This window comes from Otolemur garnettii, unplaced genomic scaffold (assembly GCF_000181295.1).
Source record: "Otolemur garnettii isolate 467f Iridium unplaced genomic scaffold, OtoGar3 scaffold00074, whole genome shotgun sequence".
NCBI classification, from domain to species: domain Eukaryota; kingdom Metazoa; phylum Chordata; class Mammalia; order Primates; family Galagidae; genus Otolemur; species Otolemur garnettii.
The window spans coordinates 2,520,440-2,526,220 of NW_003852469.1; the positions used below are offsets into that span (position 1 = coordinate 2,520,440).

The 5,781-nt window shown below is 48.2% G+C and overlaps 1 protein-coding gene across 2 annotated transcripts in view; it reads left to right on the top strand.

Annotated features, from left to right (window-relative positions):
* Positions 1-5,781, top strand: part of ZNF395 (zinc finger protein 395) — a 42,892-nt gene that overhangs the window by 17,760 nt on the left and 19,351 nt on the right. Inside the window, exon 1 of one of the 2 annotated variants that reach the window (XM_023515579.1) lies at positions 2,099-2,352. The exons of the other annotated variant lie outside the window; for it this stretch is intronic. The gene's annotated coding sequence lies outside the window, so the exon portion shown is untranslated. Of the gene's footprint in view, positions 1-2,098; positions 2,353-5,781 lie in introns of those variants that run through there. 2 annotated transcript variants of the gene reach the window in all.

Below are 5,781 nucleotides of genomic sequence, written 5' to 3' on the forward strand. Positions count from 1 at the left end.
GGTCCGGGCTGGGGATTCGAACCCGCCACCTTAGGTGTACGTGGCTGGCGCCTTAGCCGGTTGAGCTATAGGCGCCGAGCCTGTCTCGCTGTATTTTTTCACTGGTCCCCACTTTATCCCCCGTGCCCCACTACCCTTCCCAGCCTCTGGTAACCGCCATCCTACTCTGTCTCCAGGACATCAGTTGTTTATGGTACTTAGCTCCCATGTGTGAATGAGAACGTGTGAAATTTGTCTTTCTGTGCTTGTGCTGGGTGTTTTGTCCTGAGGTGCCCCTCTCCCTGGAGTTCTGGTTCATCTCTCCCCATGTGGGTCTGCACCAGTGTGGGCCAGATCCACCCGGGGAGGGTTGGCAGTGGGGTACCAAGACAGAAGTGTGGGCTTAGGGGAGCCGGGCAGGATTGGGACCCATTGCCAAAAGTGAGATGAGCAGGTGCCAGGTCACTTGGGCTCCAGGGGCAAGGCCTTCTGAGCTGGTGCTGGGTTCTAAGGCCTTGGTTTGTTTTGGCCACAGACCTCTACGTGGACTAGGTTGGATTTCTTGGTTCTCCTATCTTGTTGGAATCAGTTTATTGTGATTTCAGCTAATAAGCGGCTCACCTGTCAGCGCCTTGATTTCCGTCAGAGTCTGTAGTTGCACTCCTGGTTTGGTGGAATATCCTTTACAAGCTCGGTTCCTAGTGGCCAGCTGGGCAAGGCCTGCTGAGCCCTCGAGTCGCTCCAGCTGTTGTTTAGCTGTCTCTCCCTGGTCTAAGACAGGAGCAGGGGACAGAAACACATCTGGGGATTGATTCCTGTGCTGTGGGGTAGGTTCTGTTCTCATCACTACAGGGCGGTGGTGAGACTGAGGCTTTGAGATGGAGGCCTGTGATTCCTGCCCCGGGCTCCATCCACTCTTTCTGGGCAGAGCTCCTGTGAGTGCGGTCGTGTGCCTTTGCTTAGCCTCTCCTGGCCCTGCTGAGTATTTTGATGCTCCCGTTTTAGTGCCTTGGTGGTATCTGGCCCTCCTCCCCCAGCCACTGCACCCCTGGGGGGTTGGAAGCATTGCTGTTGGTATTGGAGGTTGGAGAACAGACTGGAGACCCCCAGGAGAGGGTAATGGTGTGGCTTCTGCTCTGTCTCGAAATAGAAACACGTATAGTTAATTGGAGAGTGTAAATAAAAGGAGATGTCGGATTAAAACTTGACCTGTATAGTCTGGGACCGCCCTTTCTGGCCACATGGAAGGGACTATTCCCAGCTATCCTGGTCTTGGAACAGACAAACGGTGGGACCCAGCTCTTAATTCAGTTTCTTAATGTAGTCGGCCACGAGAACATCCCAAGAGCACACGTCTCTTACCTTGTGACTTCGTAATTTCCAGGATCACAACTGATTTCCCATTGGCTTACCTTTTGGACCCGTGGCTCTCAGAAGAGACCTGGATTCCTGAGGGGCATTTCGGTGGCAACTTGATCTGTCCTGCTTGTTATCTTTTCTGGTTGGGTGTCTCTAGTTGGCCGACCCTATCTGCGTGTCTGTGATTTCTCTTCCTTAATTTTGGTTCTTGCACACCTGGCCGGCCCCTAGGCTGCGCAAGACACTTTCTTGGGCACCTGGAGCCCTGTAGGCCCCAGTAATCCATGAGGAGGAGAGGGTGGCTGCCTTTTTAGGATCTGCTGATTCCAGCCAGGTGAGTCACCAGGTAGCGCTCATCTTCCTCTCAATGCCTGTCTATTCGGCGTTGTTAGGGAATGTGATAATTCAATGCAGTGACGTCTCAGCGCCAAACCAGTTTTCTTCTCCAACCATTTCACCGTCTGGAGTGATTCTTGTTTATTTGGCATGGTCAGGGAATGTGATTATTCATTCAAATGACTGTTGAGTTCCAAATAGTGTTTCTACTTCAGCCTCTTAAATGGAAAAAAAACCTATAAAGCAGAGCTTGTATTTCTGTATTTTCGAGAACATAGGAGCCCTTTCTGCTGAGTGTCAGGATTGCCCCTTGAGCATCAGCACCGTGCAGGCCAGTGCCCACTCAGGGCCTGCATGCTGACCAGCCTTGACTGTTTGGCTTTTATAAGTCTCACATCTGTGTTGTATATTTTTGGGGTGGCAGTCTCTCGTTGCTTTTGCTGGTTATTGTTGGACCCGCTTCCACTTGAGCCCTTCTTCTTAATGAAACTCACTCTCTTCCTCCAGGCCCCCTACTCCGCAGTCCTGAGCCCTGTCCTGTTGCGAAGTCTCTACTCAGGAAGAAGAGAAAACTGACCAGGGAGGAGCCACAAGCTGCACATGCCACAGTTTAACTAGTTTTGGGATTTGGGGCACATAGGAGACCTTCTTGGGGAACCTCAGTTTTCTGTGCAACGGGTATAATATTGTCCCTCCCTATTTAATTGAGTCGCTCAGGGTCAGGAAGGAAAAGGAACCCCCAAATGTGTATGTTAAAGTGAGCATAAACCTAGGCACTATTCAAACATGCATTGGTGGTTTGAGTTTGCGTGTGTGTCTCTCAAAAGCTTACCCTGAAAACTACCATTGAGAACTGCTAGTTGTCTGAGGCTTGTTCTCCCTCGGGGACACTCAGCTCCTGGTCCCCTCCCTCCAGGCCTGGCCCTGGGTAAATTGCCAGATCAGCAATCGTCCCTCTCCCCGCCTCTTTCTGGAACTCTCAGTGGTACTAGCACAATTTAAATCAGGTTTAACCACTTTGCACGCCACCTTTACCCCACTGCGTGTGTGTGTATGAGAGTGCGTCCCTCCTTCCCGCACGTACAGAGTCCCTGCTGGACAGCCCCTCACACGGCAGGCACACTTGCAAGCACGATTTTACTCGCACCTGCTTCCCGATGTCTTATTCTCTATCTCCTTTTAAGAAAACATTGTCTTAGGACCGAGTCTGAATGCTCTTTATCAACCTTGCTTTTGGTAGCTGTAGTCATTTTAGGACAAGTAGTGGGCGTTCTTTCTTATATTATTCTTGAATCTGGGACTCTACTCACCCCCTGGGAGGATCATCTGTTTCAAATTATAAGTCTGGATGCATTATATGGTCCCTGCCCTCAGAGGGCTTACAGCCTAAGGGTGGTATAGTCCTATGGGTACTAGAAGAAATAGTTACAGATTCCTTAGTCCTTGCTGTGTGCCTGGCACTGTGCTAAGAACTGCCTGTTTAGTACAGAGGAGTGTGAGCACAGCCGAGTTGCAAGCAAAGGGCACCCGTTTTTGAGAGCAAGTGGAGAGGTAGGTGTGAAGGAAGGGGAAGTGCGTTTGGTCCTAGGTAGAACTGTGAAAACACTTTCCTGCCGGCTGCACAAGTAGAAATGATCTCTTTTACTTGACTGAGTGACTGTCATGCAGTCAGACCAACAGAAGTATTTGTCGATCAGGATCATCTATTATTTGCCAGAAAGAATTCACTACAACCAGATCAGATGACCTATTTCTGTGGCCCATCTGCTGCAATATGAAAACAGCACTGGTATTCGGGGCCCTCATTTTTCCCTTCCATTATTGTGTCACTCAGAGTCATTGGAAGGCTGAATGCTGAGTTACTGGGGATGCCGTCAAGAGGATTCCAGCCCTCAGTGGGAGCTGGGCACTCTTTCGGGTCCTCATCCACCTGATATATATCCTGCCGTTTTAATTTTACTGGTAGTTTAAACTGTTCTACACGGATGCAGTCTAATTCAGTTTTTAGAAACTTTCCGAAAGTGGCAATGATTGGGACAGCCCGAGAATCTGAATCGTCACTTTCTGACCAGATTCAGAATTGAACTGGTCCCTGCTGTGCTCAGTGCTGAGTATACCAAGCTTGTTCTGTACTGTGAAAATCTTAAGTATACATGACACCTGTTTTTGAAAGTAATGTAGCCAGATCTGAGAAGTGACTTCCAAGATCTAGAAGGTTTAGCTTAGGGCCTCAGTTGCGTTTGGCTGGGGATTTTCTCTCAGTGAGGAAAAAGATCCGTATGTGTTTAACAAGATTAAGTCTCCCCCCACCCCGGGTGAAGGCATTCTAGAAAAAATTACATATACAAGGCCTGAGAACCGCTAGGTAGCAGTTGTGTAGTGCTGATGGGATGTGACAGCTTGCTTCTGCCAAGATTCCGAGGGTGACTTGCAAACCAGCAGGACCATCAAGATATTTGCATTTACTCACCGTTTATGCTTGCATCTATCCACAGAGATGTTGACTAAGAATTGCTGAAAATGATCTGTTTGGAAATCCTATCCTCCATGGAATTTTGTTATAACACAAGAGCTGTGCTGCACTAGCAAACATTTTGGCCTTTGGGTTAGTCTAGAACATTGCACTGGAAAACATTTTTTTTTTTAAGCTAAAATGTTACAGAGTTAAAAGAAAAAAACTGGCAACTTCCTAATGAAAGATTAAGAATGATCTGTAAACTATTAACCAAAGAACTAAAAACTTAAACAGTTGTTCTTGCAGCAGGATCCAGTGGGGATCATAAAATACACAGAAAGCTGCGGTTTAGCAGAGAATCTGAAACTCCTAAGAGAGGGTGGATATCTTTCCCTTGACCCATAATTTGTCCATTTGGGAGGCAGCAAAGCACCCAGACTTTTGCAAGTAGGAGGCTTATTCTAAACTTCACCCTCCTTAACTAAAAAAACAAAAAAAAAATCAGTTGTGTAATGAATCACTTTGACTTATGACCTGTGTCCTGCAAGGGCCATTAGGTGATGTCATGGCTTGTGGTATCCCCGGGTGGTGGGAGTAGCAACCAGCTCGCGTGAGTGTGTGAGTGCACGCACGTCTGTGTGCAGAGGCGTGTGGTTGTCCGGCAACAGTCACATGACAAATAGCAGTTTGCAACTCTGAGCCACAGAGAGTTTGTTTTACTATTCTGTCTGTTCCAGTTATTTAACTGAGGGCAGATGTCCTCATTAAGGGCTATTAGCACATCAGGGTATGTTTGCTGAGCCTGGGAAGGGCTAACCCCTTTTGGACATTGACCAAAATACATCATTTTAGGGTAACCAACCCCTATGGGTGACAGCAGTAGGGCTTTGGGGTCCCCTTAAGACTGTATCAAGAAGTCTTTAGCATGAGTTTGTTTCAGTCGAGGAATTCTGTTAAGTTGAGAATGTAAAATCGTAACATGGGAGTTGGCTGCATGTTGAAATACTGTTGTCGTTACTCAGAATTAGATGTTCCTTGGTTTTTCTTGGCTGCTGTGGAACCAGATGGCAAGCTAGGGGATGGTTGGTTTATATGGACCATTGATAGCTCCCAAGGAAGAAACCAGTGGGGGAGTGAGTGGACAGGAGGTCGTCACCTTTGGACTGGTAAGAGCCTCCCCCCGGGGAGAGGATCAGGTGAGAGGCGTGAGACAGCAGGTCATCCTGAAAAGTTGCTTGGGCCCGGAATTTACCTTGGCAGGCCTTTATCAACTATCTGATTCACATCGAGTCCATGAAAGACTCTTGGCTTTTCTGTGTTATCTATGGAGTCAGGTCCATAATAGCCTAGCAAGTGTGCTGATGAACACAGGAGAGGCATCCCTTAACGTCTGGTGTTTGTATTTTTCACTTTTATGCTGTTAATCCCAGGTATGAACTTGGCTGAAGATCTCCCTAACTCACTGGGTTGATCACACCTCAGCAAAGTGCAGTGTGTGTATAAAAGCCTTCCAGACCTGGCTGCCGAATGCTTAACTGCGACTTGGGCTGCCGGGCCAGGTCCGACTTAAAGAGTTGACCTTTGGCTCAGCGCCTGTGGCTCAAGCGGCTAAGGCGCCAGCCACATATACCTAAGGTGGCGGGTTCGAATCC